The following is a 26,996-nucleotide window of genomic DNA, read 5'->3' as shown; positions in this document are numbered from 1 at the left end:
CAGCCAGGTGGCATCACACCAATTGACCAACGGTTGTTTTGCACACGCTGTGACCTACAGTGGTCCCACCAACAGAAAAGTCCCTCTCAATCCTCCTGCTTCTTCCTCTTTCTTGATGTGCACGAATGGGCCTGATTCACGCGCAGAAAGGGTTTCTGTCTGTCTGTCTGTCTGTCATTTGGCCTGTTTCTCTGCCTTGGATTGAAACCATGGGAGCTCTTCTTCACAACCACCAAACAGTGTTGATGTGTGTGTGTGTGTGCTGTGTATTTTTTAGAAGACAACTCTGAAAAAGAACCCCTTAGAGGGGTGTCAGATGGCGGGCGTTTGTGTTGGTGTGGATGGGGGGATGGAGAGATGACGGGGGCGGATGAAGGAAGGGATAGAAAGAAACAGGAGGAGGGGGAGATCGCTCTGTTCTCCGCTCTTCAACTTTTGTTCTCCTAGATAATAACTCTCCACCCCAAAAACCAAGGGAACTCCTCCAGTCTTGAAACAGGAGTTATATTCAGGCGTATAGGTGTTATGAAAACTGGTTATGCGTAGAGATATCAGCTAACAACACGATGCGCTGGTTTTTGTTTTCCCGGCAGTTGGTGCTGCAACTGTGCCAGATTTCTTACAGTCAAATATAAATGCCCCACGTTGCCCTAAAAAACACTAACGTGCTTTTAATTTGGGCCAACACTGAGTATGAGGGAAACATAGAGCCATATCACTGCCAACAGCCTGGAGGCCAGTTGAGTGTCTAATCAGGACCAATGAAGAAGCTTGCAATCTGAGGACAGAGAAGAGATGATGTAGAAGAGAAGATATTACAAATTGTAGATATTCTTGCTGTCCCCTCATCAAACTAAGAGCACCGCATTCAGAGGAGAGCTGCAGTGCAAGTATAACAATCACAATATCTGCTCTCAAATGACTTCTTTAAAAATCGACGCTAAATACGGGAAAGCAAATATTTTGGGGACACTGAGAGGAATTCAAGGGCATTGGATGTTACAGTTGAAACACTGTTCTATTTGCTGTGACCTGGTTGAGTAGAGCAGCATCTGCAACCCACATGATATCTAAAAATACTCCCGCACCATTGACTGCTACTATACCATGGCCTCGGTAGATGAATAACTGTGTGTGTGTGTGTGTGTGTGTTAAAGTGGGAATAGGGTTTGGACCACAGCATATTCTGATGTTTGCCACTGCCTCGCTTACAAGCCTCAACCTCAAAACCTCTTTGTAAATATGTGTTTGTATGTGTGTGTGTGTGTGTACATGTGTGACCGGCTACACGAGTAGAGGCATAAATTACTCTAATACCATTAATGGCATATGACTGCTTGCAGCTTTCACATGGGAGAGGTGATATACAGAAAATGTACAAGCAAAGTGAAAAACTAAGAGTAAGACATAAACATATATAACAGCGGAATTTGTGTGTTGGTGTAGTGTACTTTTTGTGTGATTCTGCTTACTTGTGCATATGTTACAAGGTTATAAGGGTTTGCAAATGTGAATGTGTCAGAAGTCTGTTGGCAGCTCATTGAAAAGAGGGCCATGGCAATCCCTCTGTCATGCTAATGACAGTGACAGATGTTATAGTGTTGTTAATGTTACAGTAGAGACTGGCTTTATCTGTGGATGAGTCATTGCTCGTACAGTAGCAGAAGCACTCGAGCTCAAAGTAGTTTCCTCAGAACCAATTTGAATGATGATCATTTGTTAGTTTGCTGCTTGAGCTTTATTTATTCAAGACCTTCGAGATTATTTTATGTAAAACTAATCCAAAACTTGAACATGTTGTTATACAACACAATCTAATTGTTGTCTCGATGTTCTGATTGTGTTCATCGGCAATACCTTTCCGAAGTTATCTTAAATCCTGGCTATTCATTATATTATTATAAATCTGCAGTAGGCTTTTAGTACCAATTTCCCTCTTCGGTTTTCAAAATAATTGGCCAGCCTCTTAATTGTTAGACATTATAAGTGGATTTGATATAGTCCCCCCCCCCCCTCTATCTCTCTCTCACGCACACGCACGCACGCGCGCGCGCACACACACACACACACACACACTGGGGGGGGGGGGGGTGTGGGAGATCCAATCCATATCTTATGCAAGTATATTCTGCACCAATCTGTTTTCTTCAGTCATTCTCTTCTTCCTCCCGGCTGCACCGTCGTACCGTTCACCGTACAGGTGCGCGCCAGCAGCGGCTCGAGCCGCTCCGCCAATTAGGATCACTGAGCGTGACCACGTGAACAAATCCCGTTGTCTAAATTCCCGTTCGGCGGCGAGCAGCTCGGAGTGAGTGGCAGCGCTGAAAGCCACATTGGAGGAGTGGGGAAGTGATATCGGCAAGCCGAACGGGAGCTGTGTGCAGGTAAATTGCTTTTCCCCCCTTCGGCTATACACTTTGCCCTCATCCCCTCTTTGTGTTTTGGGATGCGCTTCAGATGTTGGGGGATCTGGGACGGGGGGTCTTGGATTACATTTGCCGTCGTTTGCGGGTAAAGCTCCGCTCTCCTTCGATCCGGACAAACAGCCTCATCGGCTGGTCGCGCTGCACCGTCTGCGCATTGAAACTGAGCCATCCCGCTCCTCCCTCCCCATGCCCAACCGTCTCTCGCAGGCGCGCGAGGCTATTGATAGTTGACAGAAGCCTCGTAATCCCTGGCTGACCGGCCACAGCCATTTGCGAAAACAGGAATGTTGATTGAACTTTATTTTGCTTCGAGATTTGTTTTAATTGGTAACGCCCGGGTATTGACGCCGTGCAGGAGGGGAGCGGGGGGCTTCTTTCGGTGCTGCACGCAACCAGGCGAGCAGAGGCAAGCTTTTATTGCTGAATTATTTATAAGACTGTCTGGGACTTGGAGAGAGAAATGCTTCTCTTGAGAGGGAGTCAAGATATATTCCTAGACTCTTTTTAATCGGGATTTCTCCCCATTTCCACTTAAATGTCCACTTTTTTTTATTTTCATTTAACGAATTCAAATTATAGACTAGGTTGATTATAAGGCCGTGCGTTCCTTTTTGTTTTGGCAAATAAATCTAATTAAGTGCTGACAGGATTAGGCGAAAATCCAATTAGCCGACCATCAGAAAATGACTAAATCAAGCTGTTCAGTCATGACTCGCGTATGAAGTAATACGCACAAACTCTCGATCGTCTGATTTTAGCTTTTCAAATGGTAGACTGATCTAATTTCTCTTACTCAGCCAATATCACTGCAAATTAAATATCTTTTGAGTTTTGGACTGTTACAAAATAAGCGCTCATGGGAACTTGTAATGGTGCATTTGTCACAATTTTGTTGACAGATTACAGCTTCGATTTAACGATTGATAAGGATTAATCTGAAAAAAATGTAATTAAATTAGACAGCCTTTTCTACAGCTCTATTGTCTATAGATCTGCGGTTGTTTATTTCACTGCCACTCCTCTGCTCGTCTCTAATACTTCCTCCAGATAAACAAACAAACAAACGAATAAACAATTAAATAGACTCATTTGCCCAGCTATGTGTCTGCCTTTTTGCAGCCCCACTCCACCGGAATGAATCGACTCAGTCCGCACCTGCGCACTTGCAGCAACAGCCATCTCTAGGGAATCTCGCCCCTTTCTCTTGTCTCGTGCGAGAGCGGAGAAACCAGCAGGCGGCTCCGGGCTCGCGCTCGCTTCTCGTGTTTGTTGAAGGCACGAGCAGTCCGACTTCTCCTCGTTGCGGCTGGACGGGTGACAGCTCAGCTCGGCTCTCTCATTTTGTCGGATTTTCGCTTATTTTGGATTTCTAATGTTTTGGTTGCAGTGACGGAATATCGACAACTTATTGCTAACACCGTAAGTTGCTTGATATTTTATTTTTTGTCCATTTTACGAGGGTTTTGCACGCATGTTCAGCGCTGTCACACCGAAGACAGAAGATTCTCGGGAGTTTTGGCTCATTTCGTTTATCTCTTGGTCTATAGAGTTGGAAATGTCTCGTCCTTGCTTTTGCTTTGTTTTCAAAAAGAGGAACTCTACACGTGATGAAACGTTAACTTTCCACTGGGTCCACTGTGTTTCCAGTCCGCGTTTGCAGGACGATGTTTTGTTGAATTATCCTGCGAAGAATAAGATTTAGGAGACGTGAGGTGGCGGGTTGACTGTAGCTCATCTTTTTGAAGCAGGTGTCTGACGGACGACTTCCGCACTGTGCTGCGAGACATATCGATAACCATATTTTAATTATTTTCTCCAACTCGTGTTCGGCTATTAGAGGTCCTGCTAGTGGTTTATTCAGTATTATTTGTGTTTTTATGTTCAGTATTTTATTTTCATTTCCTCGTTGTAACCCACACGAGGCACTGTTTTAGGGAACCAAAAGTAAAGTACTAAAGCACCGTGTTTCATCATTGCGGTTATTTCCTCATACAATATACTGCCTCTGTTTTGTGTGCGTGCGTGTGTGAGAGAGAATGTGTTTGTTTCTGTGCGTGCGTTCATGCGTGCGTGGATTGTCGGTGAATGACAGTAAGTGAAAGAAATCCCGAGCTGCCCTGTTCCTGCTGAACCAGCTCGTCTGCGTACCTAAACCTGTTAAGTAGGCCAGTCGGTAAACGAACACCGTATCGTCGGTTTTACGACAACCAGAAAGACTACAAAAGACACAATAGTCTGTGTGCAAAGGTCTTCACAGTTGCACAGTTTGTCCTGTCATGCAACACTTCCCCCTCAAACAGTTCCTCTTGCCGCTGAAGCAGCATTATTGCAGATTTTGGCATCATTTCGCAGTCTTCTTTTGAATGTGTGGACAGGTTGTTTTTGTATTGACAGGCTAATTTGAGCTGCATGTGGTCTCTGCCGTGGTCTATTGGTGTGTGCTGGTTTCATGAGTTTTACCCGCGCTCTGTGCCCGGTGCAGGGTCTCCAGGCTTGACTAATAGCCTGTTGCCGGTTGGGTTATTTTAGTTTGCTCCACCCTGTTTCATGTGTGCAGGAGGTGTCCCTGTTAACACACGCGGCGACACCTGCCGGGGTTAGATAGCAATGTGGGGTGTCTTTGTTTGTAATGCCCGGCCCTTTCTTCGGATAGAGCTGACTTCAGTGGAAACGCCATATGGCGCTCCTCTCGTGCTGCGTACTGTGCAGTGGACTCAGTGAGAGAGAGAGATGGAGTAGCTTCATCCTTGCTTTTTTTAAGTATGAGTGACTGGCAGTGATTTTGCAGTGTTGCGTATTTTCTTGTGTGCGTTTGTGTCTTCTGTGATGGACCAGTATCTGCTGGCAATTTACCAAATTGAGCAGAGCACCAGGGCAGGTTGAGAAAGTGTGTGTGTGTGCTCCAGGCCCCCATGAGCACTTCCACAGACTCGTTCTCAAGTATTGACTTTGCAGTGAACTCTCTATCAGTACGGATGAGATAAGATGATGAGAAGTAGGGAGAGAGAGCCTAATATTGTATGTTGCTTTGTCTCTGTCAGTACTTCTCTCTCCAAGCATCTCTTGATATTTCTTATTTTTATTTTTAATCCTAATTTGTGGAGGAAAATGTGACTATTGTTTTTCTTTCATTTTGGCATCTCTAGCCCCGTTTTGCCCTTTATCCTCTTACACTTATAAATAAACCCGACGCACATTTTAGTCCTAGATCTCGTGCATTATTTGGCGCTTTTTTTTTTTTTTTCAAACATTCTATATTTAGCTTTTGGTGTTTCATCCAAATTTTCAAACAGGTGATTGAAGCACAATGGATTTGAATTGCTCCGTTGGGTTTTCGAAATTGCTTTAATTTCCACCAATGAAACTAACTTGGCCTCAGATTAAGGACACATCGGTACACTGAGCATGCATGGCGAAGACAAACACGCACAGGAAACACAAACAGTGGAGCCACAAACCAGAAAAACACGGGTTTGTCAAGTAAATTTGTTCCAATCTATTACACACTCAGTCAGGTTAAAAAAAACAACATTTAATTTATTTTCAAATCAAGTCCATTAGGTTTTATTGACATAGCCCAATTACAAATTTGCCTCCAATGGCTTCACAATTTGCACACAACACCCTCTATCCTGAGATCCTCCATTCTGATGAGGGAAAGACACTTTTAACAGTGGGGGGGAAAGAAAGACTCCTCAGGAAGAGTAAACAGTTTTACTTCCTGTCCTTTTTCACTCTTAAGTTCTGCCATCTTCTCCTTTGTCTGTCTGCTGTCACCTCTGTGTGTTTAGCCTGACTCAGCTCTTTCAAATCCACCCGTTCTATGTACGCCTGGGAGCGGTGCACCTCGGCTGCTTGGGGTACTGGTCTGCTTTAAGTCATGTTCTTGGATCTCAGTTGCGGAGGACTCCCAGTCACGGGACGTCTCTTTTCTCTGCAGCGCGAGTGTTCCAAATGCCCATCAGCGAAACACGAGTCCGCTCGCCAGTTCTCAGATTCAAGCATACAGCAGCACATTTGAGAGTTCTCATCTGGCTTGGAAATGTAGCCCTAATCCAATTGGCTGGAGCGTTAGTAAAAGCTTTCCTAATTGGCCCGACAGGGGCAGCTGGCTGCCAAGGTTCCAGTATAAGCACAACAGGGAGTTGGGGGAGCATCCCAGTGGTGCTGTGGTGCAGGAGAGACTGAACAAAGGGCATATAGCAGAGAGAGCGTGTGCTACTGTTTTTGAATATTCCCTCCACATGGCAAGAAAGGAAGGATCCATCCAGCTGACCAGCTCAATTTCAACTGTGTTGTTTGCCAAACACATGCAAATACACACATGCAAACACGCACCGCCCTCACATTCCATCCGCAGGAACAAGGATGACTTTCGTCACACAGACATGTTTGAGGAAACACCAACTGGAAGCCAACTGGTTGAGGAACAACGCCATTAACAGAGGAATATTGACCGTGTGTGTGTTGTTACAAGAGGAAGAGTGGTTCTTTGCTGCTACGTACCAACAGCCACTGTTCCTGTTTCCTTTCACCTCAGCGTGGAATCCAGGAATAGCTCAGAGTGACAGAGACAAGAGATGAGAGAGGGGGAACAAAGAGGGGCTGCCAGACAGATGGAGGCAGAGACTGTGAGAGATGGCCATGTAAGGTTTCCTGCACCACACACGCACACAAACACTGAACCTGAAATGAACTGTTCAGGGTTTGGTTTTCTCAAGTCACCGTTAACTTGAACTTTGGCTTTGTGTGGCTGCTTTACAATGAAACAAAGGGAGCCTTCAGCACCAGATGCATTGGGGAAGGTGTAATAGTAGTGAGTTCCTGCTGAGGATTGGCTTGTTTTCTTTGCGTTCTCACTTTATCTATCCACTCCATATGATTAATTAATTTCCCATTAGGCCTATAAAGTTGACGGAGTTAGTGCTTAACTAGGTACAACTTCGTTCTTCTCAATACTCCTTTTTTGTGCACACACAGTGTGTTATGTATTCCTGTGGGGAAGTAACACAATCTTATGTGGATTCTCTGTTAAGTAATTGTGTTAATATCATTTTAGTGAAATTGTTAATTGGAATTAATGCAGCTGTTGCACACATGTTCGACCTATCGTACATTTTCCTCAAGAGATCGATAAAAATATAAAATACATAAATATGAATAGTTCTTTGATTGGTAAGACCAGTGAAAAACAAATGACATGCCGTGAGAGCGTGTTTACCGCCATTGCTTTGCACAATGAATTAAAATTCCAATATTGATGTATTTTAAGGGAAAATGCTCCAGATGGCCTTTTGAACCACTTCATGTGGGTTTACGCAGAATCCTACGACGTGAGACGAAGAACACATTTCATCATACTGACCCTAAAGGGGAAATAATGTGAGAAAACCACACACACCTATCAGCTTACATTACATTTGAGAACTGTGTTGTATTGTTAAAGCGTAGTTAGCAGCACCACAACAGATGTCTCTGCACTAATTGCGTCATTTCAACATGTTTTCAATCCCACATCTTTAATATGATTGATGAGGTAATGATCAGACAGTAAACATTGGGCAAGGTGTAGATGGGATTAATGCCACAGTGGAAGTTATGAATGTATTTATTATGAATTTTCAGATCTTTCCTGTCTCATTTTTGCTGATAATCCCCACTTTATACTTGTTTTACATCAGAGAGTCTGTCAAACTCAACAGAAAGTCAAGCAGACAGGAGACTATGGGAGACCTCGATGAAATACATGCAAAGACGTTAGTTGAGGATGTGAAAGGAGAGAATTAGTTTCATTCAGTTTACACTTCCCCATTTACTCAGTATCTGGTTACTGTATATACACATGATGGTAATAGCTTGACTTGGATAATAAGCTGACAACCCGAACCCCTTTTCTCTCTGAGACCTTTGTTGTAATAATCAAAACTCTTCAAAAAAAGCAACACTTGACTGTTTACGTGCCAAGAGTATCGTTCCAAGATGAAGTATTACTTCTCCCTCAGTGTAGTACGACAACCTTGACATATTCTTTTACATTATTATTACGACATTCAGCGGGAGGCCTTCCTCTGGCTTCAGCAAAAATGATGCGCGTGCATGTACACACACACACACACACACACACATCTACTGAAGGAGTGCACGACCGGGTGAGGGAGAATGTCCTGGGTTTGACGGTTTGCTATGGAGGGCCCATCTGCTCTGTCACTCATACTGTGACTCACTGAGTGTCACCTCTTCGCTCACACGCTGACAGAAACATGTAACGCATATAGTGTACACATGGTGATAACCCATTTGCACAGACTCCATCCGAGCTCTCTCTCTCTCTCACACACACACGCACGCACACACACACACACACACCCTTCCCCTATCGCCCTCCTCTAATGTCCCGGCTCTGCTTACTGCCTCAAAAAGAGCTTAGATCAGGGAAACCATAGCTCACTCTGATGTAGACTTCCTGGAAGATCGGGCTATTTGTTCAAAACCAAAGCAGACCATGTTTGTACTGAGACTGGAGGGCTTCCAGCTGGAATCCCAGTATGGTTTTAACAAATTTGGTTGAACCAAACCACCGTCAAGGTGCAGCGGGGCAAGGCAGTCACCAACACGCGGCTGGAGGCTTGTGGTTGCACTGGGATGTGTTTGAGCCTCCTTGCTGGCGCCAACGTATGAAAGGCTGTTTGTCGATGACAGTGTGACATCTTGCATTTATGAGCTTCATCTGTCCCTCCATTCCTCTTCCTTATCAATACATTAGAGCAGATGAAGCGTTGTTGGCTACCCATTTTCCATAACAACTAAAAAAAACATTGCCAGCTCTCGTAAATTAGTTGTAGCTGTTAGTGCCTTGAAAAACATTATGCAGCTCAATCTGCATTCGACAACAAACAGTGCTAAACTTTGGCGGATGGATTTATCTTCTAATCCAAAGAAGCACTTGTTTCCATCACGTAGATCTGAAGTAGCCACCCTAGCACCATCTTTTAGGGTTATACTGACACTCTTTTCACACTTTTTAAACCTCGTCATTAAGAACTGCAGTCCCGCATTTCTCCATTAGACTCATCTGAAGCGGGCGTTTGTGCTGCATTGAAAAGGAACCCACAAGAAAAAGTCTTGGGACCAATTTTTGAGTCCTTAAAACAACGGGGACAGATCCAGCACGCAGTTACGGGAGCACATTCAGAACACAGGCACGACATGGAAAAGGGAAAAGCTATATTTGAATTGCATCTCTGGAGAAATGAGTTGAATAGACGATTCCCTCTAAATAAATCTCAATGATATGTGTGTGTGCACACGTGTGCCTGCAGGCGTCTATCTCTACTACAATGACCCAGTGACCGGTGTTAGCAGATTAATTGCTGCTTTCATGTTAAGCTGTGGCGTATCACCCCCTAATTGGTAATGGAGATTATCGGTGAGGCTGTGTGTGTGTGCGATATTTCTTTATCTGATTCGTGAGTTTATCTAATAAAGTAGGATTTATGGGATTCTTGTCTCTCCTCTGCGCGCGCGCACACACACACACACACACACATGGTCTGCAGAGCTCCATTCATGAGAAAATGGTGCATATTGTAATGCCTCTACATTACTTCTCCTTTAAAGCTTGACGCTTAAACATTTCATCATTGTCGGTGCTGAGACGATTTGTTGTTGATTAGACAATTGACAGTTACTTTTGATAGCTGATTAATAGTTTAAATGTTTCATGAAGTAAAAACTCTGAAGATACATTTATTACAGCTTCTTAAATATGTTTATAAATGGAATAGCCTTTTGAGTTTTTGGCTCAGACAAGAGAAGCTACAGGAAAGTCCTTTTTTAATTAATTTTTTAGAGAAAATGACTAATTATTAATCACACCAAAAGAGTATTAGCTAACAGTTTTTTATCCTTAAAATACATAAATACACACTCAGTGACTGTAAACTGATGAAAGTGTATACATGTATGCGCTACTTCACGTGTAGAATATTATATAAAGATAAAAGATATTACCAGTGGTGTATAGTAATGAAGTAGAAATACTTTGTTCCTGTACTGAAGTCTTTTTTTTGGATATCTGTACTTTACTATTTATATTTCTGTTGACTTTTACTTTTACTTCACTACATTTTGCAAAGAAAACTGATACTTTTACTCCGATACATTTCCCCTGAAACCTTCGTTACTCGCTACAAAATCAAATCTATCTTTAGACCGCTTCCGGTTCCTCTTTTGGGCCAAAACGATTAGGCCCCCCCAGCTGCGCGTTCTCAGACGTGTCTACACACAGGCGGAGAGGATGGGCAGGAAAAGCATATATTTTGCGCAGATATCATATTTTACACACATTACTGGGTACATTCCATTGTTCAAAAACACAAATATTGACAATTTGTATAATTTATGACTATTATAATTTTTCTTTTCTTTTTTATTTTTTTCGTGTGGCTCATGGTGGGGCCAGGCCCCATGGCCCTCTATTGACCAGCCGCCACTCTATACACTGTAGCTTCTTTACATTCTAATAGAATGTAAAGAAGTTACATTCTAATACAATTTCCAAGTACATTTAATATCAGAAAATTACTTTTGATGATTAAGTACAATAAATATCAGATACTTTAAGACTTTTCCTCAGGTAGTATTCTAATAGGTGACTTTTACTTTTACTGGAGTCATTTTCCAGTAAGGTATCTTTACTTTTACTCAAGTATGGCTTTTAGGTACTTTATACACCACTGGATATTACTGTACAGTAGACACACACACACACACACTTGTGTCATATGCCTCAGAGCTACTGGGGTGTGTCCACCTGTGTTTGTTGTGCCTGGGGATGATGGGGATAAAAAGGATGCAACAGAGCAAAACACACATACATGCCTGTGAGCAGTAGGGTTGGGCACCGAAACTCTGTGCTAATATGGCACCAGTTCCTATACGGCCGGTATCTACCGGACCAAAACGCAACGCAGATTTCGGTGCTTCCTGTCGGTGCCTGAGCCGATTTAAATACTTTTTTTACACTACTCTGATGACTCCGTCCTGGCAGCAGGACTCAGTCCTCCGCTCCTCACTCATAGTATTATTACAACGGGGTACTTAGCGCTGTCGCTCATGAGCACAACAACACAGGCACGCGAAAGCTTCTTCTTCTTCTCCTTTGAGACCAACTGGCGGTTGGCAAGGAAAGACTGGGGAGCAAGAGATGTGTGTATGTGCAGAAATAGTTGTGTGCCACTTTTACACTCACAAACTTCCTTTTTTTGTATGGAACTAAACCTAAATGCATGACTATTTATCATCAAATTGTGATGTTAATGTATTTCAGTAATATTTTTTCAGTGATGACATTTATATTTTTTACTTTAAATGTGGTTTCTCACGTTTCTGTGTTCCTCAGTGGAATGTGTCTCACACACACTTTGCACTCCGCTGTGGGTTTCATGTGTAGGTGGGGAGAGTAAGAGCCACATGAATACACTAAATACATAGAAAGATAAGTCATAGAATAATGATACGGATAATAGTGAGATAAGGAGCTTTGTAAATACGTAGTGTTTCTTCAAGAACAGTCTCTCGACTGATAGAAACCACACATCACGCTATAGCTCCAACATGCACGGTGACCTCGTGATTGGACCGACTTGACTGACAGGTGTAGCTTTGATTAGTGGGCTCATAAAGAGGTCAAAGTTTAGCTCAAGCAAACAAACATCACGCTCCTCCGCACCATCAGACTCGCACCAACCACTTGCAGTACGTCTTCTAACTTTCGGCCGGAGCGAGTGTGGGCATGACATCGTTTTTATCAAGTGGGCACCTTCCTTCACAAATGACTCAGAGCTCAGAGACACGACACCCTTAAGAAAGGGCTCCCTGAAACACCCCCGTCTGTTCCTTAACTCCAGCACACCCAGTCACATTACGCCGATGTCGTGTCATGATCTTTCCAGCACGAGCTCCAACGGCAGGAAATTGCAGCGCCAGAGTTCTGACAGTAAAGGCCCAGTAAACCTCCGCTAAGAGGGCCAAACTGTGCTCGGCTCATAAGTGATAACAAAGAGGTCTGATGTGTCGCTGGGGGCCTCGAGTTATCAGTAAATTAAAATTGAGGCCTAAAAAAACGGGGCCAGCGTAGAGCTGCTAAACAGGGGAGATGTGATATGCTGCAGCAAGAGGCAAAGACAACAATGCAAAGACCGTGATTCACGACTACGTGCCGTTTAATCACAGAGAAATATGTCTTGCCTTGCTTGATAAAACTCTGCAATCTCAATGAGTCATAAAGAGTTTACAACAAAACGATGTTATCAAGCCGCTCTTCTGACCCTCAGGACACCTGCTCCAAAGCAGAGAAGAGATCTTCCCGTGTGGTTTTCCTGCGAGTGCTTGTATCCGAGGGAAGAGGCCTTGTTCTGTAAGGAATGATGTAATAATATACTGTGACTCATAACATGGACCATTTGATCAAACCATGCGTTTAATGGGGTGCTGAGACTCGCTGTCTGCAACTCCCTATGAGATAATGCATGTTGTGCAGCTTAAATGTTATTTGCTGTTTTTAACAAATGTAAAACTTTGGAGAACTTTAAAATATTAGGTTTAGTTGGGGATGTTTGCTCTCCATGGTGCTGAAGTTCTCTGTCGTATTGAGGACTTAAGCCTAGTTTATAGTTGCTCGATATCAGAAAAACATGCACCTCAAATCTTTTTATTACAACAGTTGCTGTTCATGGGTCGGTTATGTGGACTGGCTGGCTGCTCGGTCATGTTAGTCCTCAGTGAGTGTGTCCTGGATCTGCTCCTCCCTGCTGTAATGTCGGGCTTATTGTCCAAATGGCTCGGATCCTTGATGCATGCGTTTCCATGCTACTCATAAAAAATGTGCATTTCAGTTCGATCTGCGTCCACTTATAATAAAGTGTTATGTGCTATTTAATTTTTTGGAGCATCGCAAGGCCTGTCATATTCATGCAATGAGCAAAAGGAGAAAGAAACTCCGAGCTGGTTTGCATAATTAAGTGAAATATGATATTGAGCGATGCAGGTGGAGGCTGTCGATCATTTTGGAATCCGTGCCAGGATTCTATTTCCTGCTGGCGTGCATCGCTATCGTGGAACCGTAGGCTGCTTAATGATGGAGAGAAGATATAGACCCAGAGGGGGCGTGGAGGAGAGAAGCAGCAAACGACTTTCAGGGCATGTCGGGGGGGGGGGGGGGTTTCCTCACCAGCAGAAGAGCCACGAGCCAATCGGAGTGAGCGAAACGTCCCCTTCGGGACATGTCAGTTTCAGGATGCCAAAAAACAAGGCTGTGAAATCCGTTTCAGTATTTGGGGTCTGATCATGATGGACTATCGGTATGTGGCTTCACTCTTTTATTCATATGCTTCCTGCCTCCGGCCCTGATCTTTGGCAGAATGTCAAACAGGAGGGGGGAGAAAATATATTAAGATTGTTGGTTTTTCTATCTATTCTCGCCATCGCTCTGCATCACTCATGATTATTTGATCGCTGCGACAGATTAGTGAGCTTCTGCTTGTTGCTCCTTTTTAATTAGTGGCTCTATACCTTTAGCCTCCTGTGCTGTCGGCTTTGTGGTGATATTGGCAGTTTAACAGTCTGTTTTGGCCTGATATTAGTGATTAGAAGTGATGGCATGTTAAATACTTTGCGTGTCCGTCATCTCTTCCTCTAAACATTGCAATGACACAGCAACCATAACGGGCACAACACACATAGATCCGTCAATGTACCGTATGTGTTAGTTTCTAAACCAGCATTGCTAGATATGCAGTGGTTCTACACAACACATATAAACTGATGTTAACCAGCCCGATGTGTAACGTCAGACCGTGTGCTGAATGAACAGAGGACAGAATTACATTTCTTCACTCTGTGTGGTGGCAGTCAGACTTCAGACTTGGTCTGCGGATTACGTGTCGGCTCTACTCTAATCTGTTTCTATTTGCTAAAATGTGTCCGTTAAATGCACACACAGGTCTGTGAGCACCATGCATGTCGGAGATGGTGGTTTAAGGAGGGGAGGTGTTTCTTTTAAGAGCAAAGTCCCAGTAAAGATGGAAGGTTTTATAAATGTCTTTATAGTTTTAATGCGTATGGACTTTAAACCTTTCATTAAGTGGATTCTAAACAATAAACAGCAATGTTTTCTGTCAGAAACATACAGCGGTTTGCTAAATTGTTGTTGCTTTGATTCAACTAGTACGGAGGTGCTGAAATACAAGGAAATAAATACACATGTTTTATACTCGTGGCGTTCAGCTCACAGTCTCGGGGCTGTGGTGCAGTAGTTATACAGAATTATCACGGACTCACTCTCATAACAATATATTTCATTGCAAGGCAGAGATTTTTATTGTCCCAGTAGTTCAAAAAAGAAGCTTCTGCGTTAGTTTGGTGCATTCTTGTCAGTTACAGTCGAGTATTGAGCAATGTTTACAGTATTCAAATGCATTAAAAGACTGACTATGAATGTTACACAAAAATGGCATCAATAAAAAGTATCAAATACCATACACTTCAATATCAACGTTTGTTTTAATTAACAACCATAAATATTGCTTGAATTACAAGTTCTTGAATTGTGTCTGTCTGTAATGGCTGAGAGATGTAAATGAATAGAATTCACAGTGACATTAAAGCCTTTAAGGTTTGTCAGCTCACAGCAAACTCACAATAAAACATTTCAATCTACCACTGATGCATAAAAACAGAGAGAAGGCTTACAGAGCCACACAGTGCTTCCCTCAGTGACCGCGGCTAGTTCTGTGCTGTCAAAGATCTACTGTAGCAAGCAACACTGTAGTGCAGTGTTTCCTCAGCCAAAGGCCTCCACATGTCCGGGGTAAAATCGTGTTTTATGTTCATGAGGAAAAGGCTCTCTCCGGGCCCTCGCTTTATATGACTGCAGCGCACCACTGCACCATTAAGATATGAGTTATTCAACACACTAGTATTTCTCCTGTTCCCTTCCATTAAAACACGCCGACGCCCCCGTGCCGTCACATGTACTCTCCGGTTCACGCGTGATGTTAGTTTTTGCACAAATACAGCAGGTGGTTTTAGATGCAAAGACATGGAACTCTGGAGGACTGCTGCAGTGCGCTACACATGCTGTAGTCAGCGCAAAGCTATTTCTGTTGTGCCCCCCCCCCCAGCCAGCCAAGAAGCAGCCCTGCCCATTTCAGACCCAGCCCTGCAGGTTAATCCACCGAGGCCTTGAGCTTTCTTAATCATTTTAAGCCTCTGGACGCATTTTAAATAGCTCTATCCAGGCACATGAATGCATGAATTCATGGTGGAATTGGCTAATCTGCACATCAACAAGAAATATTATGAAAAAGCAGGAACATGGCAAGTGAAAGGAACAAAGAGGTGAAGGTTAGCTTGATCATAAGCAGTAGATTGACCTTCACCAAGAACTTATTTGCATAATTCTCCCATTATTGCTTTCCATTGCAAAAAAAAACCTGACATGTGACTGTTTGAGTTAACGAGAAAATACACAGGTGGGGATTCCCCGTGTGCAGGAGCGCTCCCACAGCTCCCACAGTCATCTAGATGTACGACTCTGGCTAACACAGTACGTACAGTAGCCTGATGAATAGTCTGCACAATAGTTAGTGTGCTTACAGTGGTCTTCATCAATAAAGATTTTAATTACTGCTTAGAATTGCTGGTCCGCGCACTTCTTATGGTGTATGGGTTACTCTTATAGCTGCGGTGTTACTGGGGAAACCGTAAAAAAAACACCAGCAGACCAGGAAATATTTGGTGCATGGGATTACACATAAGTCATTTAGAGTCCATCTCTAAAAATAGTTCCAAGTTTTGAAAATACTTCAATATGGTTGATTGTTTTCCAGTTATGTAAACAAATCATCTTTAATCCTCCGATGACAGTAGCAGCGATTAAGCAGACACAGATTGTAAGAGTAAGATTTTTGTTTTTTAGGAAAAGTTTGAAAACGGTGTTCTGCTCACATTTAGCTGAGCTGCTTCCAGGTGCACCACGTAGCTATGCGATGGGTAAGGGAAGAGTGGACAGGAATAGAAGAGGTGCTGGACATGCAAAGACATATTTGAGTGGAGATAATGTATAAATTATAAGAATGAATGAAATGTGGGGAAAAGTCCTGATGTAAGGAGGAGAGACCAAGGAAAGAATGTGTGGTGTGCAGAGCAGCGTGTGACCGATCGGCCACGGACAAAATAATTGAGTAACTTAACATCAATATTGCTGGAAATTAGTCTTTGAATTAACCAAATTAAAATCATATTAAAGGAGCAGGCTATGGAGGCCCAGTAAATTACCAGAAAGGGAGAACACATTAACCAGTGGCTGATCTTGTGATCATAACACAGACTGTGTTATAATATAGGAACTCAAGTTCATACATTCTTCTAATTGCTACAAGGTTATCAGTCCGTTATCATCGGTGCGTCGCGCTGCTGGGTAATCAAATGTAGTCTGACTGGATGGCGATGTAACACACACCCTGTTTCATTCGCCCGTTTGGTGATAGGATGCGTTAGAAATGTATCCTTACAGAGCGAGAAGAGAGAGACTGTGAAAGAGGAAGGGATGCAGAGAGGAGGGTTAATTGCGAGAGGGGGGAACTCGGGAGCAGAACGGGGGGAGAGAGAGGAGAGAGTATGTGACGAAGTCGAGGCTCTGTTTATTAGCAGAGGAACGAAGGGATGAGGGTGTAAACAGAGGAACTGGTGGAGAGGAAAGGGAGGATCGATGGGTACATAGATGATGGATGGATTAGATGAACAAATACACAGAGCGGATGTGCACAGAGATGCCTCAGCGAAGGTGAAGAGAGAGAGAGACTGACTTCTGCTTCACACTGATAGCACAGACGGAATCAATGTGAAACCTCTCTCTCTCTCTCCCCCCCCCCCCTCTCACTCTCTCTGTGGGAATTCTGTGACCCAGTTAGCTCCTCCACCAGGCAGCAACAGAGTTATTTTTACATATTAACAGGAGACAATACTTTGTCCTCTGCCCGTCCTCCCCTCTCATCGGTATGCTTCCTTCCTTCCTTCCGCTCCTCCTCCTCCTCCATCTTAGTTCCCATCCTTTCCTCTCGCACCATCCCATGCTTTTCCCCCTCCTCTTTTCTGAAGTTGTTTTTTAAATTTGCTTTGATCCTTTGTCCTCCTTTTAGAGATGTAAGGATTCACCAAGTCTCTGCTTTGTTCGGTGGTGTTCTGGTATCTTGATGGCAATATGGCCACAATAACTTGAGCGAAATGGCAGACAATTGTGCACATAAACAAAAGCAAAGCATAAATATAATTATGATTTCAGATATTTAGCCTATATTTAAATCTCTGAGCCTGATTTCCTATTCTACTCTTGGGACTTGACTTTACTTGGTGTTGTTATACTCTGTGCAATTCGCGAAGCAAAGCATCGTAGCACAACTTATGATTCGGAGTTTACGTTTCAATGCAAATACACACGCAGTATGCAGATGATGCTCACTTCACAACACCCTGAGAGAAAAGGGCCAAACCTGTTTAATCAGTGCAACGTGTGAAATTGTTCAATTGAAGTTTATTGTAGAAAGATTTGTATGATTTAGACAATTAAAAACAATGCACATAACAGCTTCACTCACTGTGTCTGTATTTTCCTCCTCTCTCCTTTCTCCTCGCTCCTCTCTCCTCTCCAGAAGGTAAAGGGACAGAGAGTGGTTGCAGGTGTAGACAGGTCATCTATTTGCCACCTAATGATGATGGATGGCAGGACTGCAGAGAGCAAAAGCAGGGAGGAAAGTGGAGCGATGCAGGGAGATAAAGAAACAGCCGAGTAAGAGAAGACTGTGTTTAGATCCGTCTTCTGGCGGGCAGGCGGGGGGAGTTTGAGTGATATGTTGATCCTCAAGTGTTTATATCGTTCTTGTCATCTACAGTACCTGAGAGAGCGCACACACACACACACACACACACATTTTCTCACCAACTCTGCTGACTTGTGATAGCTTCACTAACAGTGTTCCTGTATTTTAGTGGCATATTGAATTTCTCCATTTAAACCCAATCATCTCCCTGAACAGATGTTCGTTTGGTTAACAGTAAATCTCTGTATTTCGGGAGATAATCATATTGTCTTGTCATAAAGGGGATCCTCGATGCACAGCAAAGACGCACTCCAAGAGATACGGGCTGCTGACAACGGTCCTCATCAAAGGAAGAATAAATATTGGATACTATGAGGAGTAGGCCATCAGTCTAAAAGTCCTGACATTTAAGAAGCAAATAGCTAAGCATAGATATGAAAACACAATACTTTTTGTTACCTAGTTGTGATCCTCAGAATGTCACGTATTGAAAGCTGGTGGCACATTTTGGTGAAATTAATTATCTTGTTTGCTTGATCTTTGATCAGATAGTTCCTGATTTCAGTAACAAAACCTCCAGTTTTTATTTAAATAAAGGTTTTGTACATTTGATAAATCCAGACTCTGGCCCCACAATAGAAACCAGGCTTTTAGCTCTTTAGACATGGTGTCGATGCTGAATGGGAAGACACGTGTTGGGTCTCAACACAAGCCATCGTGTCTCTCACACTACAGTTACTGTCTCCCCCTCTCCCAGCGCGTCTCACCTCCTGCTGTCTGACAGCTTCCCGCCTCAGACGTCCAATAGGAGTGAGGATGTAAGGTTGACAGATAGGAAGTCTGATGGGGTTACCACACACACACACACACACACACACACACACACACACACACACAGTGCTAAAGTCTCAACCTTCCCAAAGTACAGACAAGGAGGCAGGCTGTAGCTATGGCAACCCATGGAGAAGGGAAATGATTGGGCAAGGTTTGAATTTGTTAAGTGCTACTGTATGAAGCCTCGGGCGGGACTTAGTCACTTCTTCTCATTTGGTGTGTGTGCGTGTGCTGCTACACGAGTGGGTGAGGGAAACACAAGGAGTCAAGACTTCTCTTCCTCACCCGTCTTCCTGCCTGTCTTCCTCACCCGTCTTCCTGCCTGTCTTCCTGTCCGTCTTCCTGTCTGTCTTCTTCATGTTCTGTCTGCTCGCTCCGTCCGTTGTCAGGCTGTTGAATGAAAGATCTGGGTGAGCTTCACTCCCCGCAGCGTGGTCCATAAAGCTGGAAGAAGACTGTGAACGGCATTCATCGGTCGCTTTAACCCGCGTGGCTCATTGAATGAAATCAAATGCAGGAGGAGATACAAAGCGGCAGCAGAGCAGCTGCTCTTTTTGTCCTTTCTTAAATCAGATAGGAGCTTTGTTTTGTGATTCGTACCTATTTTCTGTGATCGATTCACAGAAAATAGGTGTGCGTGTGTGTGTTCTGCTGCAGAATGAGTTAGTGTTGAACGACCGCTGAATGACGACTCGTTTGTGATTTTAGGGACCCACGCCTAGATAAACACAAACCAGCAGCAATTGCTGTAACACAGAGGTCTTTATTGATGTCTGGAACAGAGGCGTCTCTGTAGATGGCAGATCACACCCAATGATTGGGGGCTCGCTCTGTGTGTGTGTGTGTGTGTGTGTGTGTGTGAGACTTTGTGCATGGATGTATGAATGGATGTGTCCTAGTTCAGAACAGCGCGTGGTAGTTTTTGCGTTAGAGCCCCGGCTCAGTGTCTCACCGGCTTTGCTTGAACAAACTGAGTAACTCCGGCAGAATTGATGTGGCTGTCCGTGAACCTCCAGGATCGTTTTAGCTTCAAAAAGTCTGGTCACTAGATCATTTCTCTCACAAGGGGGGCGGCTGTTCGATTTGTCTGAAGCACTTGCTCCTCTTGAATAAAAAGATGCAGTCAGCAGCAGCAAGTTGCTCTGCAGTGGCTGCATCTGCATAAGCTTAAATTGCTTTCATATTTGGGTGGAAGGAGGTCACGCACAAGAATGAAGAACAACAGGCTGAACCTGGAAACTCCCAGTCTACTCTCAGCCTCCCTCTCCCTCTCTCTCTCTGTCTGTCTGTCTGTCTCTCTCTGTGTCTCTGTCTGAACCTCACGCTCTACCTCTTTCACCTCGCATTAGGTGCGTATTGGCATCTTCGTTCCTTCTCTGGAAGGGATGCAAACATGTTAGTCGATATTGTACACACTTCTGTCTTCACACCGGCACCCGTGCTCCAATCCAGCTGCAGCCATCTCACCATTCACCCTCTAGTTGTTTCCTGATTGGAATTCTAAAGGCGCAGGGCTAAGTCAGTGGAGATCTGCGGGGCCGGCCTGCCTCACATTGGATAGAAACGGAGAACTTTGTGTGCGAGCACACAACGTGTGCATTTATGGGTTAAGAGAAGGCTTTGTTCCTCTTAGATAAGTGGTTCTCTGTGGACTGCAATCTTTCTGTACGGTATTTTTGGGCGGTACGTCTTTATATCTGGGACTTTTTGCAGTGTGCGGTTACTGCACCTTGGGCTGGGTAAACGCTCCAACTGGTCTTTTGACACACGTTGTAAATCGGAGGTGCGTATGCGAGAGCATCAGTGTAATGAAAATGAGTTGTGACGGAGATTATCTGGATTAGGATTACATGTGGTGTTTTCAAATCGAGAACGAGGGTGGACATACTCTCTCGAATCATTACTTTGAGGGCGTGTGAATATCACAGCGGCATTGTCATTTTTTAAATTTTACTTCACAACTTGAACAGCAAAACTAATGTAGAATTAAGCGGAGTGGTCTATTATACTTTTATGAAAGCACTCACAGCGAGATCAGCTAATGTGCGTCCCATGACACGTCAATCTCACTCTGAAGAAATGCTCAATGGACACATTTTCACTCCCTGCAATATTAATTAAATAATGGGATGAAGAGATTGCTAGATAAGCAGCATTTTGTGCTTAGCGTCATTATTATAATATTAATAAGCCTGATGCTATACCAAACATAATGCAGTGATGGTTAGAGACAACACAAAGTACAGTCATGTTGTCGTATTGTAAAAATCGCTGACTTGACGGTAGTGCGGCTTCAGTGAATCAATGACTTACTTTTGTGTTTGTGTTGGTCACGTATTATGTAAATTGTCCTAAACCAAAGGAACTAGAGACATGTTAATGTGTTTCTTGGAAATGAGTCATTCAGCATGAAAAATGACGAAATTGACTAAATAATTCCCTGTAGACTAAAAACCAAAATGACCGATTAGTTGACTAATTGACTAAGAGGGGGCATGTAAATGCATCTTTCAAATGTCCCATCGTGATGTCGCAGTGGGCCAAGTTCCTGTTTGCTTTAAACATCCACCGTGCGTCGTGTTCACACTTCATTAGGCTCATTACGAGTGCCTGCGGTCCACCGGTACTGGCTAATGGCGACATCGCCACACATTACGAGCTGATGAAACAGCCCCTTTAAAACTCTGTTTCACCAGAGGCGTGAAGGTACTGTGAAGGCACCTGCGCTCACGAGAGCACAAAGCTCTCGACAGTGAGAAGGTTGACATGTCGGGGGAAATGTGTCCCGTGAATTGCCGGGGCTGTTGGTGAGTGTCGCCATCTCATTAAATGTGTGAGGAAATGAAGTGGTGAGCGCTTGGCTTTATTCAAGGAGAGAGATGCTCTCGCCTGCCTCTGAATCCTCAAACAAGGACCAGAATTCACAGCAGCTGGGCAGACAAGACCACACAGAGCCCTTCATCTGTGTGTCTATCGTGGCACGTATACTCGTGTACATTTCCTCCTTGGTGTGTACTTTCTTTCATGTTCACGCGTGTGTTTTTCAGTTACTTTTCTCCCGGCTGGTCTGATTTAGAGAATGCCATCAGGGCCACTGACAATCTGTCACTAATAAGCCGAGCGTCTCGCAGGCTGTGTTTTATGCACCGACTCAGGTTCTTTTTACCACCTACCGCAGCATAAAATGATGTCTTTGTTTACGCTCCGTTGCACCACTGTGTCCCAGTTTGACTCCTCGCTTCTTATTTCTCACTAGCAGTAATGCTTCACAAATGAGATGTGACGGATCGGCAAATTAGATAATGCCGTCGGCTGAAGGTTTATTTTTTCTTACTCTATTGAGAACGCGTGTCAGTCACTGGAGACCATTATCTGACAGTACGTCTCCATTACATTGATCTTGATAAGTTATTATTAAAACTAACTGCCGTGGTGTTGACTGCTCATACAGCAAAGGTTTTATAGCTCTAGAGGAAGATTAATTGTTTGTGTGTGTGTGTGTGTCAAAGTTGTGTGAATAGACAGTCTGTGACTGGGAACCAGTTTGCCTTGGAGGAGCATGGCGTTACATCGACACCAACCAACACCCACCTCAGTTATGTCCTACTAAACGAGGTGTGACTGCTTCCCCAAACAACACGAATACCACACGACTGTTGTGCTTTGATTTTCTTGGCCGTGGGACTGCGTCTCATATTTGTAAGAGGCTGCACCGCCGACTGTTCGTTGTATCAGGTTTGTCCGGATCATCACTGTCAGACTTGACGACACAAGGAGGGACACGTATTACGTAATGTTATTTACTGTATTTTATGCATTGTAGAGCACTATATACAGATACGGATTATTGCGGTTTCATGCGTTTTCTTCACTCCGCTCATAAATAATGAGCAAAGCAGTTTGATATTTCCCAGTAGTCCAGCAGTGAGGGTTGTTCTTATTGATTTACAACATTGCAAAGTAAACCCAACAAGGTAATTTAGTTATTCGTCCGTTAATGGCGCCGAAATATGTTTTAGCAAATAGAAGAAACAGGACAATTTAATTAGTCTAATGTTCAGAAAGTAACGTGTGAGAAGATGATACAACATTGATTAACAGCGCAGGTAGCTTTCTGTCACTGTAGCTTTGTTTCACAGTTAAATCTCAAGTGACTATGAGAATGGCAGTGAGGAGAATGGTGGGACGGTTAATGAGAATAGAAGCAGCTGAAACCAATTAGCGCTCTGCAGGAAGGGTTGCCAGGTTGCCATTGGGACCCTTTTTGAGAAATTAGCAATTTCTGGTTACAACTTTTTAACATAAAAAGTACGAATGGCAAAACTTGCACCCCAAAATATATACATTTTTTAATATTTCTTGCATTATGACTGCTGCCAGCCTGGCAACCGCTTTTAAAAGTTAGTGTTGAGCCCTGCCAATTGAATATTTAATAACTCTTTTTCTGTTAAAAAATGTAGTCTATGCAGAGTAGTTTAGTAGTACAGGTGTTTATTACAGTACGGTTGTACATCATGTCACATTTAATGTAAAGTAAGACACTTTCCCCGTGCCATGCTGGGCGTATAAAAGAAGAACGGGTCAGCGGTGCTTTAGACCAGCTTCGGATATTTGGGAGAATTCGGCGGACATGCTAACAGGCAGCTTTTCTCAAAGTCTACGGCATTCTCTGGAGGTCTGTTATACACCGCTGTACGTTTCAGGCTCCCTCTCTGCAATCTGTTCGCATGGAAAGCAAATGTGTAAAATTGATGTTGCATGCGTGTGTTTACGTAGCGGCACATATGCAAATGAGAAAGGGAAGGCCCACTTTCTCTGCAGGGAGAGGTTCTCAATTTTCCAGTCAGTGAGTGTTGACACACTTCTGTTTTTTTCCGCAAGTCATTTATAATCTCTTCTTTTACTCCTCCTTTTCTTTTTTTTAACATTATTTTTCGTTTTCCGAGCACCTGGGCCCGTCTCCTCTGCCCTCGCTGGTTCTCCTCCGGCCTTCCTGGCGCTGTTTTCAGGAAGAAGAGCAAAAAGTACTTTCAAAATGAGGGTCTGCTATGTGCATAAGTCAATCAGTCATACTTCAAAGCAAAAAGAAGTACTCTTATTGCACAGAGAATAAATATACTCTTAGCTAATGGAGGTTTTAGTCTTTCAACCTCTCATCTTTAAGTGTCTGTTCAGCTCTTCTCTTCACCCCCCCCCCCCTTGTACCTTAGATGGATAGCAGTGGAGTGTCACTCCGTGCACATGCTTGTGTTTATGTGAGTGCTGTTGCACGAGGACACATTTTAATATTTAGGTGAACAAGTATATCCTTATTTTGACTGCTTCCGTGATGTCAGCGGGTGAGCGTTTCCCTGATGTCAAGCTGAACATGATCCTTAAGTGCTGTCGCGCTGATGTTAACTGACCTTTTAAACTTCTGTCTTCTCAGCTACCGAACCCGGCCCGCTCTGACATCGTGACTCTAGACAGACGCACGCCGGCTGACGGGCGCTGAATTTGAAGTGGGCAGATAAACAGATTGGAGGAAAGAGGGGAGGTGAGTGAATAGAATAACGAAATCCACTCGTATTTCTCTCCGTCTGTATATCTCTGTGTATCTGAATAATCACAAGCCCCACGTTCCTCCTGTGGTCTGGTCCTCTGTATTCTAGATGACCACCGAGGTTGCCTCCACGTTAGACACATCTTTGTACCACAGCTGGTCAGGGGGGCACGTGGTCCAAGTGGTTGCGGAGTTCACTCGCTGCTTGGGTAAACTGCCTACTTATGTATGTTAAGTGTCTTTTACGCAGCCTTCCCCCGCTATCATCTCAGTGGGAGTGTTTTGGGATCTGCGTGCGTGTGTTTAAGTGTAAATAATTGATTGCTGTAGAGGTTTTTAGTGGATCGCTGGTGAGGCAGAAAAGGACGCTCCCAGGCCCTGCTCCTCAGTGTGCATGACATTAGTACTACATGTCTGCTGCTGCTCAGTGGACAATCATCTGTAGCTTCAGCCCTAGTTTGTATTCTGGAGCAGATTCAAGGTAATGACGAGCCAAACAATGTTTTCTGGTTTACGCCCTCTTGTTGTCACACTTTTCTCATCCGATATTTACCCCACTCTCATTTCTTTTTTCAGTTTTCTCTGCTTATTTGTTTCATCTCGCTTGGTCTTCTATCACGAAATGTCTTTATGTCATTCTGCCTCCTTGTTGCTTCCTCTTCCTGTGTGTCATCCCTTCTGTCTTTCTTGCCCCTTAGCCGCAGTGTCCTTGAGAAAGCAGTGACTTTGCCGGTGAGCGCAGCAGAGCACATCACACACACACACACACACTCTCTCTCTCTCTCTCTCTCTCTCTCTCTCTCTCTCTCTCTCTCTCTCTCTCTCTCTCTCTCTCTCTCTCTCTCTCTCGCTCTCTTTCTCACACACACACTTGGTTGGCAACACTGTCAAGCAGAACCAGCCCTTACAAGTCTCTTCCCTTTAGTCGCCATAAATAATTCATGAGCAGTAACGTTGGCTGTACTTTATGCAAATATTGACAAACCTTTTGCAGAGAAAAAACAGGCGTGTCCTGAGTTGTGCGCAATATTTTGCACACGTACACCGTTTTGAGAAACACGGAGTAAATCGTCAACAAACCGCTGATACAAGTAAAATATCTCAAAGTCATGGAAATCTAGAGTGTCAGAAGGAAGTGAAAGGGAGTTATTAATTAGTTTAAAAGTCCACCAATAGTTCATTGTTTCTGTCGGTTGGTTAGATGATGCAGACATTTCATAAAACTGGATTTGATGCACAAGTTCAATTACTCTTCCTCGAGGTTTGTTACAGAATTCCGACAAATTGCCCCTCAGGTGATACGGCGGTTAGCCTGCCAGCACGGAAACACAACCCCTCTGTGCCCTCCTCCTCATTAAAGGCGCCCTCCACTAATCTTAGATCGTGACAGCCCATTGTCACAGTTTTCCGTAGCTTTTGAAATATAGACGGAGTCAGATTGTCTGCTTGTAAGATGAGACGTTGTCGTCTCTCGATGCCGTTTGTTCTCGCCGGTCTCTGTTTTCCATCGGAGTTCATAGAGTGCGTATTGGGTCACAGCTTTTTTTCCTGCCGCCTTGCGTGTTTTCTGTTGGAGATCGAGTGTCCCGCGGTTACCTAGCTGCAGTGCTGCAGTTTATACGGGAGGAGGGTTTTTGTAACTGCATCTCGGAGGTTTAGATGAGTCGGATTGAAGTTGTATTATACGCTGAAAAGTACAATACTTCATGCAATCTACAATTTACAGTGTTATCCTGTAAAACAATTCTGCAGTGACAGTATATCGGCATTATCTCTCTGTGTGTGTGCATGTTTGTCCCACCTTCAGCTGAAAATGCTTCTGTAGCCATGGCGACCAATCCCAAGGGGAAAAGTTGATGCTGAATCTATTTCTCACTTTCCTTTTCTCTTTTGTCTCATGCCATCTACTGCTACACACACACATACACGTACACACACATATACACGTACGTACACACACACACACACACACACACACATACACTAGCATGCGAATCTAAAAGCAGAGGAGACACAGTTTGTGAGTCACATGTTTTGGTTCTGTTGGCGTAGATTTGATCTGAGCACTGATGTAAAATAAGTAGGGCTGGGTATCAGCAATAAAAGGTTATAATATGTAAGTAATAAAAGGTATAATATGTAAGTAATATAATGTAGGTAATCAGGTACAAAGTATCAAAACGTCTCCAGTCGATTGATACCTGCATTAGATGCTTTTTGTGTCTGCGTCACTATAAGGATGCTGGTATTTGTATCGCCGTTTTTGAAACGACATCCGACCCCCAAAAATATAGCCGACCTGATTGCTGAGAAACA

At 43.7% G+C, this 26,996-nt stretch overlaps 1 protein-coding gene across 1 annotated transcript in view; it reads left to right on the top strand.

The window, feature by feature from the left end:
• Positions 1 to 3,729: 3,729 nt before the first annotated feature.
• strbp (spermatid perinuclear RNA binding protein) overlaps positions 3,730 to 26,996 on the top strand; it is a 61,700-nt gene continuing 38,433 nt past the window's right edge. The window contains exons 1-2 of the mRNA XM_079288784.1: positions 3,730 to 3,845; positions 24,567 to 24,674. The gene's annotated coding sequence lies outside the window, so the exon portion shown is untranslated. The remainder of the gene's footprint in view (positions 3,846 to 24,566; positions 24,675 to 26,996) is intronic.

This window comes from Melanostigma gelatinosum (genome assembly GCF_949748355.1).
Source record: "Melanostigma gelatinosum genome assembly, chromosome: 18".
Lineage (NCBI taxonomy): Eukaryota > Metazoa > Chordata > Actinopteri > Perciformes > Zoarcidae > Melanostigma > Melanostigma gelatinosum.
The sequence above is the reverse complement of the archived record's forward strand: the minus strand, read 5'-3'. Positions and strand labels throughout refer to the sequence as shown.